The sequence below is a fragment of the Leptinotarsa decemlineata genome, unplaced genomic scaffold, assembly GCF_025532065.1.
Source record: "Leptinotarsa decemlineata unplaced genomic scaffold, Ldec_3_MD MMD2_P_RNA_scaffold_14, whole genome shotgun sequence".
Taxonomy (NCBI): domain Eukaryota; kingdom Metazoa; phylum Arthropoda; class Insecta; order Coleoptera; family Chrysomelidae; genus Leptinotarsa; species Leptinotarsa decemlineata.
Genome location: NW_027412528.1, coordinates 8,811,794 through 8,822,139, shown reverse-complemented (window position 1 = coordinate 8,822,139; position 10,346 = coordinate 8,811,794). Strand labels below are relative to the sequence as shown.

At 31.9% G+C, this 10,346-nt stretch overlaps 1 long non-coding RNA gene across 1 annotated transcript; it reads right to left on the bottom strand.

Moving 5' to 3' along the window:
- Window positions 1-2,947: 2,947 nt before the first annotated feature.
- Window positions 2,948-4,750, bottom strand: LOC141483456 (uncharacterized). Its single transcript, XR_012466102.1, has 2 exons — window positions 3,062-4,750; window positions 2,948-3,006 (listed from the first exon to the last, which is right to left on the bottom strand). It is a non-coding gene; the product is annotated as an uncharacterized lncRNA (long non-coding RNA).
- Between the last annotated feature and the right edge of the window lie 5,596 nt (window positions 4,751-10,346).

Below are 10,346 nucleotides of genomic sequence, written 5' to 3'. Positions count from 1 at the left end.
TTCCGAATTGGTTATCTACAGCATAGTCTGATGTATCAAATTTATATATGTCCTCTTTGATATGTGCATAAATGTCATCGGTGAAAAAGTGGTAAATCAATGAATCAGTATCTGTATACAATTTCGCATTTTCATTGAATTTAGGTTTGATATAATTATAATGAAAGTCATATAAAATAGTTTTTGAAATTTCCAAAACACTGAAACCTACATAAATGGGTATATTCAGTTTTATATTGACTCTTTTCATCTCAATGATTACCATATCATCATCAAAAATATTTAAACTATGAAAATTCGGTTTTGATATGTAACTTTTGGCTCCGTATCTACCCTCCCACTTAGTACATAATTTAATTTCTTTATATTTACGAGTTTTCTTTTGTTTTCCCAAAGACACTATTGTTCATTAGCTTATACATTTTTTTCTCGAATTCATTTTTACTGTATTGTCGTAATATCGTATTCAAATCAATATGAGTTTTTAACCATGGTATTTGTAATTTCAAAATTTTATGAATTATTTTGAGACCTAAACTGACTGCCTGTTTTAAATTTATATAATGAATAACATAATTTTTCTTATCGAAAAGTGTTGTTGAAAATTTTGGATTTTTTGATGATGATATGGGTGGAATCATTTTTTGAGGACATAATGGAAGATCTTCATTATCATTTTGAAGTTCTACAGGATAATCTAAGTCAACTTCTTCTAATATGTAACCATATTCAGAATCATCAGGTGTATTAAATATATCTTCAGAATAGAACTCAGTATTATTTATTCACTTAAAATCACCTACAGGTAAATATTCCGATAATGCTGTACCATACAAGTTAATAACATCGTAGTACATGAGATATGATGGGGGTTATACTCGTTTTTCATGTAAATATTATTAGCTTTACCATATCTATTGCTACATTGAGATATTCCTCCTCTTATACCCCTTTCAATAAACATTGGCTTATCTACATCATCTAATAATTCCAAAGCAACCTTTGAAATTTTTAAACAACTTGTATAAGCCAGACCTGGTGCAGTGTAATATTTCAAACCTTCCAAATCGTATGTTTTCTTACATACTTTTCGAAAGTTTTCAAAAACGTCAGCCAAAAGTAATACATCTGTTTTCAAATATAACTCCATATATTGTTGTAAATTTTGAATTTCAAAAGTATCCCATACTTTAACAGCGTGTGAATACACATCTTCTGTTACACCACACTTTCCCAATTTATTGAGAAAGAATTCGATCGGTGGTAATTTGTCAATGTTCATTTTATCCCAACTATCAAAATAATCATATGGACAATACCTTTCTTAAATAAAAGTTAAAATTCCTCTTGATTTTTACAGAAACTTTTTGTGATTAACTTTTCTGAATGATTTAAATATGAACTCAATTTATCTAGACTACTTGCCATGAAACGGAAAGAGTCTAGGAATCGGTATGTTATACTTGTGTTGTCAATTTGTTTACTAAATGATATATATTTTTCTTTATTTACTGGTAACAATCTAACAGCATCAGAAACCTCTTTCGCTAAAGCTCTAATAATGAAATGGCTATCGTAACTAGATAAATTATGAAAAACAACAGGTATCATATTATCATTCTGATAGTTAATGTTGCAAGGGGTGGAATGGGGTGCTCCACGGAATTTTCTAGATATATGACAATGGCCCTTAACCTTGATCTGATCCTCTGTAAATGGTTTTAGACAAATATGACAGTTAGTGGCTGAATCGAAATCGTGTTTTTGTTGAGGTGATAGCGGAATCATTGGAACCACATTGGAAAATACTGGATTTAATTCGAAAGCTAGCTGTTGTAAACGTTTGACGAACCAGCTGATACAATCGTTACCAGAATATAATTCGAATTTTGATTTTGAATTGTCGAAAGTACACACTAAGTAAAATGCTACACTACATGAAATATGTTTTTGAAATTTTCGAATTTTCTTACTAGGTTTCACATCCTCATATTTTTCCAAAATCACAAACGGTACGGGTTCTTTATTTTTGAAATCTGTGAAAAATAAAAATTTTTCTTTCTCAGATGGTTGAGTTATTTTGGTTTTATTCATTTTTTTACAGGTAAATATATGGTTGTTCAATACTTCCTGTGAATAGAAATGGTTGAGACATTTGGTACAACAAAACTTCTTGTGATTTTTTTACCACTTTGTCGACACAACAACCGCGACATGTCTTTTATTAGAGCAAAATGATAAATAGTTTTGAAATTATTCAAATTTTCATCTAAGTCCGTCAATTCTTCTTCATCACATGAATCAACATCATTGAAATCATGTTCGGTTTGAAGTATTAATAAATTAATTGTTGTTAAAAATTAAAGATTACTCAAACGGATAGGAACGATTTCCTTTTTTTCAATACATCATAATTTTCTGCTTTGAGAGCTTCGCAAAAATATTTGATATGTGGCTTGAGTTTTCTCAACTCAATAAGTAATGTTGTCAATTCCCGCATTTTCCTTGAAGCAACAAGTATGAAATGCTTTTCTCTATGAATTTTCAAGTATCTTGAAACGAATGTGCATATAAGTGCATCTTTTTTAAGCCCCGCTGGTGGTTTCGTGAATTTCTATTTCTATCTTTTGGTAACCAAGTGCTGCCCATCCTTACACTTGACTGCACCATACTGACGATGAGCCAAAAGCTCGAAACACGTGTCTATGGTTTGCCACTTTCTTGAGTGCCATTTCAGAATAATAGCTTCCATTTCTACATCAAGACACACACACACACATATATATATTATATATATATATATATATATATATATATATATATATATATATATATATATATATATATATATATATAATATATATATATATATAGAGAGAGGTAGTCTTTGCTGACTAGTTACGAACAATTCCTTGGAGTTATTTGGGATAGCAGCGAAGCGCAAGTGTACTCTTATAACATTATATTTCCAATATTTCGACAATGGTTATTGTCATCATCAGGGAGCTAAGATGATAGATTTTGAATTAATACAGAACTAAGTTAACAGACGGATACTTACAATGTTAGTGAGATTGGTCGCATGTGAGTTGAGTTAAAATTAAAATATGAAAGTTGTGATCATGATAAAAACACATAACAACTGTAAAATTACAAGACATATGAAGTAAGTGAAAGCTACAAATATAAAAGTTAAATGAGGATTATTCATAAAATGTTTTTTTTTAAATTTGAGAAAGAACGTGGTGATCTTAGGTTAGAAACACATCACTTGTCAATTTATTAAATTTTGAAGAAGAAGTAGACTTGGCATTTGCCGCTGGTGCAATTAATCAAAGAGTTACAGTTGCCTCCAGAAGAAAGAGTTTTGTTGTATAATTTTTGTTAATAAGTTGATAAATGAATTTAAGTAATGTCAAATGAGTTGTCTTTGAAGGAATTCCAATTTTTGTCTATAAAAAGTAAATAGGAATATATTTCACTTAAATGTTGTAAGTCTGTTTTTTTATTCAGACAATTTTGTGATTGCGAAATGTAAGTCATTTCAAGGAATAATCTTTTAGAAACATTCCTCTCTTTGGTCAAAATTTTTACTGAGTTAAAGTCCATTACATGTCCATTATTGTAAACATGTTCACTAAGGGCACACCTTTCTGGATGAAGTCTACAGTCACTTTTGTGTGCAGAAATTCTGTCTTTTAATAATCTGGCAGTCTGACCAATGTATTCAGCACTGCAACTTGTACAAGGGATACTATAAACCACTTGAGATTGAAATTTTTTTCGGGATTTTATCTTTTAAGTTTGAAAAAAGGGAATTAATTGTTAAAATAGGTTTGTGTGCAATTTTTATGTTATCAATATTTTTGAAAATTCGTGTGAGTTTTGGTGTAATTTCACTGGTATATGGTAAGGAAGTGAAAAGATAATTATTTATCTGAATTTCATTATTATTATTATTGATATCATTGTCCTGACTTGAAGAGATTGAAGGACGAACGTTATGATCTATTTCATTTGGGGACGTGTTAAACAATATCTTGTTTAATAAGGTTTTTGGATATGAATTTTGTACAAAGAGGTTTAGAAGGATTTTGAAATTTTTTAAGTGAAAGGATGAGTCCGAAATTCTGATAACACGTTGTTTCATCTGTTTGACCAAGTTGACTTTTGTTGATTGTTTATGTAGTGACCAATAGTTCATGTATCTACCTGAACTTATTGGTTTTCTGTACCAGTCAATAAGTACGGTATTAGTGGAAGTACGAATGAGTCTAGTGTCTAGAAATGGAACACTTTGTTCATCGTCTTCATTTTCGATGGTAAATTTTATATAGGGGTCATAACTATTAAAGATTTCAACGATTTCTGTGACTCCTGTATAGGGAAGGGCGAGAATTATGTCATCGACATATTTTTTTAAGAAAAAAACATGGTAAGGAAGGACATTTAGGACATTGTCTAACAGGTCATCCATTACATAGTTAGCTAGAATGGGGCTTATTTTGGCTCCCATTGGTATACCAAAATTTTGTTTATATATTTTGTTATTAAAAGAAAAATATGTATTATTGAACAGGAAGGTCAGAAGATGCATGAAGTCATCTTCATGAATATTACAAAAATTACTGATACGATTCCAATTATTATGAATGGCTCTAAGGCAAATATCAAGGTAAACATTACTGAACAGTGAAACCACATCCAAACTGGCTAACACATAATTTTCTGGAAGTTGAATTCTATTGAATTTTGATTATGACAATCCATATTACATTAAAGACTCTTTTGAAGTCTCTTCAAAATTCAATAGAATTCAACTTCCAGAAAATTATGTGTTAGCCAGTTTGGATGTGGTTTCACTGTTCAGTAATGTTTACCTTGATATTTGCCTTAGAGCCATTCATAATAATTGGAATCGTATCAGTAATTTTTGTAATATTCATGAAGATGACTTCATGCATCTTCTGACCTTCCTGTTCAATAATACATATTTCTCTTTTAATAACAAAATATATAAACAAAATTTTGGTACACCAATGGGAGCCAAAATAAGCCCCATTCTAGCTAACTATGTAATGGATGACCTATTAGACAATGTCCTAAATGTCCTTCCTTACCATGTTTTTTTCTTAAAAAAATATGTCGATGACATAATTCTCGCCCTTCCCTATACAGGAGTCACAGAAATCGTTGAAATCTTTAATAGTTATGACCCCTATATAAAATTTACCATCGAAAATGAAGACGATGAACAAAGTGTTCCATTTCTAGACACTAGACTCATTCGTACTTCCACTAATACCGTACTTATTGACTGGTACAGAAAACCAATAAGTTCAGGTAGATACATGAACTATTGGTCACTACATAAACAATCAACAAAAGTCAACTTGGTCAAACAGATGAAACAACGTGTTATCAGAATTTCGGACTCATCCTTTCACTTAAAAAATTTCAAAATCCTTCTAAACCTCTTTGTACAAAATTCATATCCAAAAACCTTATTAAACAAGATATTGTTTAACACGTCCCCAAATGAAATAGATCATAACGTTCGTCCTTCAATCTCTTCAAGTCAGGACAATGATATCAATAATAATAATAATGAAATTCAGATAAATAATTATCTTTTCACTTCCTTACCATATACCAGTGAAATTACACCAAAACTCACACGAATTTTCAAAAATATTGATAACATAAAAATTGCACACAAACCTATTTTAACAATTAATTCCCTTTTTTCAAACTTAAAAGATAAAATCCCGAAAAAATTTCAATCTCAAGTGGTTTATAGTATCCCTTGTACAAGTTGCAGTGCTGAATACATTGGTCAGACTGCCAGATTATTAAAAGACAGAATTTCTGCACACAAAAGTGACTGTAGACTTCATCCAGAAAGGTGTGCCCTTAGTGAACATGTTTACAATAATGGACATGTAATGGACTTTAACTCAGTAAAAATTTTGACCAAAGAGAGGAATGTTTCTAAAAGATTATTCCTTGAAATGACTTACATTTCGCAATCACAAAATTGTCTGAATAAAAAACAGACTTACAACATTTAAGTGAAATATATTCCTATTTACTTTTTATAGACAAAAATTGGAATTCCTTCAAAGACAACTCATTTGACATTACTTAAATTCATTTATCAACTTATTAACAAAAATTATACAACAAAACTCTTTCTTCTGGAGGCAACTGTAACTCTTTGATTAATTGCACCAGCGGCAAATGCCAAGTCTACTTCTTCTTCAAAATTTAATAAATTGACAAGTGATGTGTTTCTAACCTAAGATCACCACGTTCTTTCTCAAATTTAAAAAAAAAAACATTTTATGAATAATCCTCATTTGACTTTTATATTTGTAGCTTTCACTTACTTCATATGTCTTGTAATTTTACAGTTGTTATGTGTTTTTATCATGATCACAACTTTCATATTTCAATTTTAACTCAACTCACATGCGACCAATCTCACTAACATTGTAAGTATCCGTCTGTTAACTTAGTTCTGTATTAATTCAAAATCTATCATCTTAGCTCCCTGATGATGACAATAACCATTGTCGAAATATTGGAAATATAATGTTATAAGAGTACACTTGCGCTTCGCTGCTATCCCAAATAACTCCAAGGAATTATATATATATATATATATATATATATATATATATATATATATATATATATATATATATATATATATATATATATATATATATATATATATATATATATATATATATATTCTGGACTTCCTCTTTTCCTCTCGGGAATGTATAGATGGGGTCAAAATATCACCAGTACTTCATATAACTTTTTTTCCTAAAATCATTCGTTACCAAGTAACGGGCCCTCGAAGTTACAAAATGAAAAATGTTTTTCTTTGATAACTTTTCAAGTGAATATTCAAAATCATCCAAATTTTGGTAATTGACTAAACAAATGAATTCCTTCGATGAGCTTTCATGCAGGAGTCAGTTGTTTTGCTACAAAGTCAGGAACGGACTACCCCCGATGGTCCACACCCCAAAACTTTGAAATGACAGATATTTTTCAACAAATTAAGGTTACTTGGGCAATTTTATGAATAAAAGTACTCGTGTGGAAAGTCGATCGGAGCAACGAGTCTTGATAAAAATATAGTTTCACTCGACGACATCAAACCCGCTCGTCCACCATTATTTGAAATGAATAATTATCAAAGCAGAAATAATAATGTTACGTTAATTCAACAACATTTATCCCGAGATGTCTACCATTATTCGAAAATATTAGTTTCTAAGGAAAATGGAAATGATAGGTAAAATGTTCATAACGAATTTTTATAATGCAAACACATTTAACTAACGAAACTCAAGAGCCTCAAGAGCAAACAGAAATGAAAAATCCGCTACAGAAACTGCTCGATATGACCACCTTCTCTCTCTATACATTTTCTTAGTCTGCGAAGACACCCTCTCTGTACTTGAAATAGCATTCCAGGGTCGTTTCGTATGGCTTCACAATGTAATGTTATTCTATTCAACAATGCATCTCTTGTGTGAATAGGTGTAGCGTAAACAAGGCTTTTTAGATGCCCCCACAGAAAGAAATCCAATGGATTTAAATCCGGAGACCGCGATGGCCATGAATATGGCCCACCTCTACCAATCCATCTATTGTGGAAAATATGGTTCAGATGGTCACGCACAATCAAACTAAAATGTGGAAGAGCGCCATCATGCATAAACCACATATCTCTTCGGGTTTGCAATGGAACATGTTCCAAAAGTCCATTCAAATCGTTCTGAATGAACTCCAAATAACGTTCTCCATTCAATCGGTCCTGTAGAACGAATGGTCCTATAAGATGGTTTCCTATGACACCAGCCCAAATATTCACGTTGAATTTCCGTTGGTGTTTGGTTTGCAATATCCCATGGGAATTTTCTTCGGCCCATATATGGAGATTATGAGAGTTGATAACTCCATCTCTACTGAAACCTGCTTCATCAGTGAATAAAACTCGATTAATAAAAGTCATATCCTCTCTTTGCCTATCCATGAACCAATTGGCATATTCCAGTGGTGCTGGAAAATCTTGAGGTGTCATGGCATGTACCTTCTGGATGTGAAATGGGTGGAGCAGTTGTTCCCTAATTATTCTATGAATAGTGGACTTGGATGTATGGAACTGTTCTGATAGATTTCTGATGCTCATTGAAGGATCATCAGTGACGGCTTCCAAAATATTTTCCTCCAATACAACGGTACGTACAGTCCTAGGAGCGCCCTCACCACCTCGTTTTGGCAAAACTGTACCTACAATAATATCGAAATAAAACAACGTGCTCAAATTAATTATCAATTATTATATACCTGTCTCCCTCAAGCTGCGATCGACACGCTCGAATGTTTCTCTTGACGGTACCGTTCGATTGGGAAAATGCTCGGAATACAGACGACGAGCTTCTGCAGCATTACAAAATGCTCGTCCATAAAATACATGCATATCTGCATATTCATTGAATGTAAACTGTTCGGCCATATCAAAAAAATTCAAAATATCCTATAGAATATTGACAATACAATGATAGTCATATGACAACGCACCACTCAACAAAACAAAATCGCATTCCAGTTTCTCATTTTTTATCAAAACTTTCTAAAAGGTTTTTTTGTCAACATCTGTGAAAGAAATGAAACATAATTATTCCCTGGATATTTTTCACCTGATCATGTGCAGCCGTTTTTGTAGTTCATTCGTTTGCTTTTTATTAGTATAGTAAATATTTTTTCCGATGTGCGTTTTTTCAGCTAAATTTAGATTCGTGTTAAAGAATTTCTCCCATAAAATTATAATAATCAGTGAAACTCCTCAACAGTTTACCTGTGAAGAAGAATTTGAAACATTCGAATGTTGAGTTTCATGAGATTCAGATAACTGATCAACACGAAACGTGATTATTCCACACGTATTATGTACATACAAAATATGGAATGAATTCGATATTTCATAGTAGAGTAGCTTGTTAGTTTAAAAACACCACGAATCTATAGAACTTGATATTTCTTTTGAAAAAATATCTGCTATCACAATTGTGACTTAAACTTCCATATAGGTACTGTACTTTCTGTTTACGACTTCATTTCAGCATACTTTGTATTATTCCTGTTATAAATGTTGTTGAATTAACGTTATCATTATTATTTCTGCTTTGATAATTATTCATTTCAAATAATGGTGGACGAGCGGGTTTGATGTCGTTGAGTAGAACTACATTTTTATCAAGACTCGTTGCTCCGATCGACTTTCCACACGAGTACTTTTATTCATAAAATTGTCCAAGTAACCTTATTTTATTGAAAAATATTGAAAAATATCTGTCATTTCAAAGTTTTGGGGTGTGGACCATCGGGGGTAGTCCGTTCCTGACTTTGTAGCAAAACAACTGACTCCTGCATGAAAGCTCATCGACGGAATTCAGTTGTTTAGTCAATTACCAAAATTTGGATGATTTTGAATATTCACTTGAAAAGTTATCAAAGAAAAACATTTTTCATTTTGTAACTTCGAGGGCCCGTAACTTGGTTACGAAGACTTTTAGGAAAAAAAGTTATATGAAGTACTGGTGATATTTTGACCCCATCTATACATTCCCGAGAGGAAAAGAGGAAGTCCAGGGACACCCTGTATATATACAGGGTGTTTAAGAATTCGACGGACAAACTTATACCACGTCATTCCTCTTGCAAAATGATGAAAAATGAGGTAGGACATGTGTGCCCGGAAATGAGCCGTTTCAGAAATACAGGGCGTTGAAGTTGCAAAATAAAAAGACCCTTTTCGTCGTAGCTCCCGGACTAAAAGGAATAAATTAATGAAACTCAGCAAATCGATTACGAGCTAGAATGTGCTTCCTCCAGTGGTATGTTTGCTTCAGTATCAGTAGCCAGTGGCGTTCCACCGGGTAATAGCTTATATTTCCCCCCTTATTTTTTACGCCACTGACTTTATATCCACAACCGTCTTTTTTTTGAATTCCTTGATCAATTTTACGTAAAAACCAAATAAACATTCACTATAAAAAAACCAGTAGTTTTCGAGAAAAATTGAGTTGAACTGATACGTGCATTCTTATATCGCTGCTCCGGAAGTATAATGACACAACTGCAAAAATTGAAATTTTACAGGACAAGCAACTGAAAAATAATTTTAATTTGTCTTAATAAAATGACTTATAGATTTGGTTTGATTCGTTTATGAGAGTAGCTTGTAGACATTGTGGTTTATTATTGCAACTTTTAAGTTATTAGAATTTATAAAATAATAAATACCACCCTCACAGCATCCA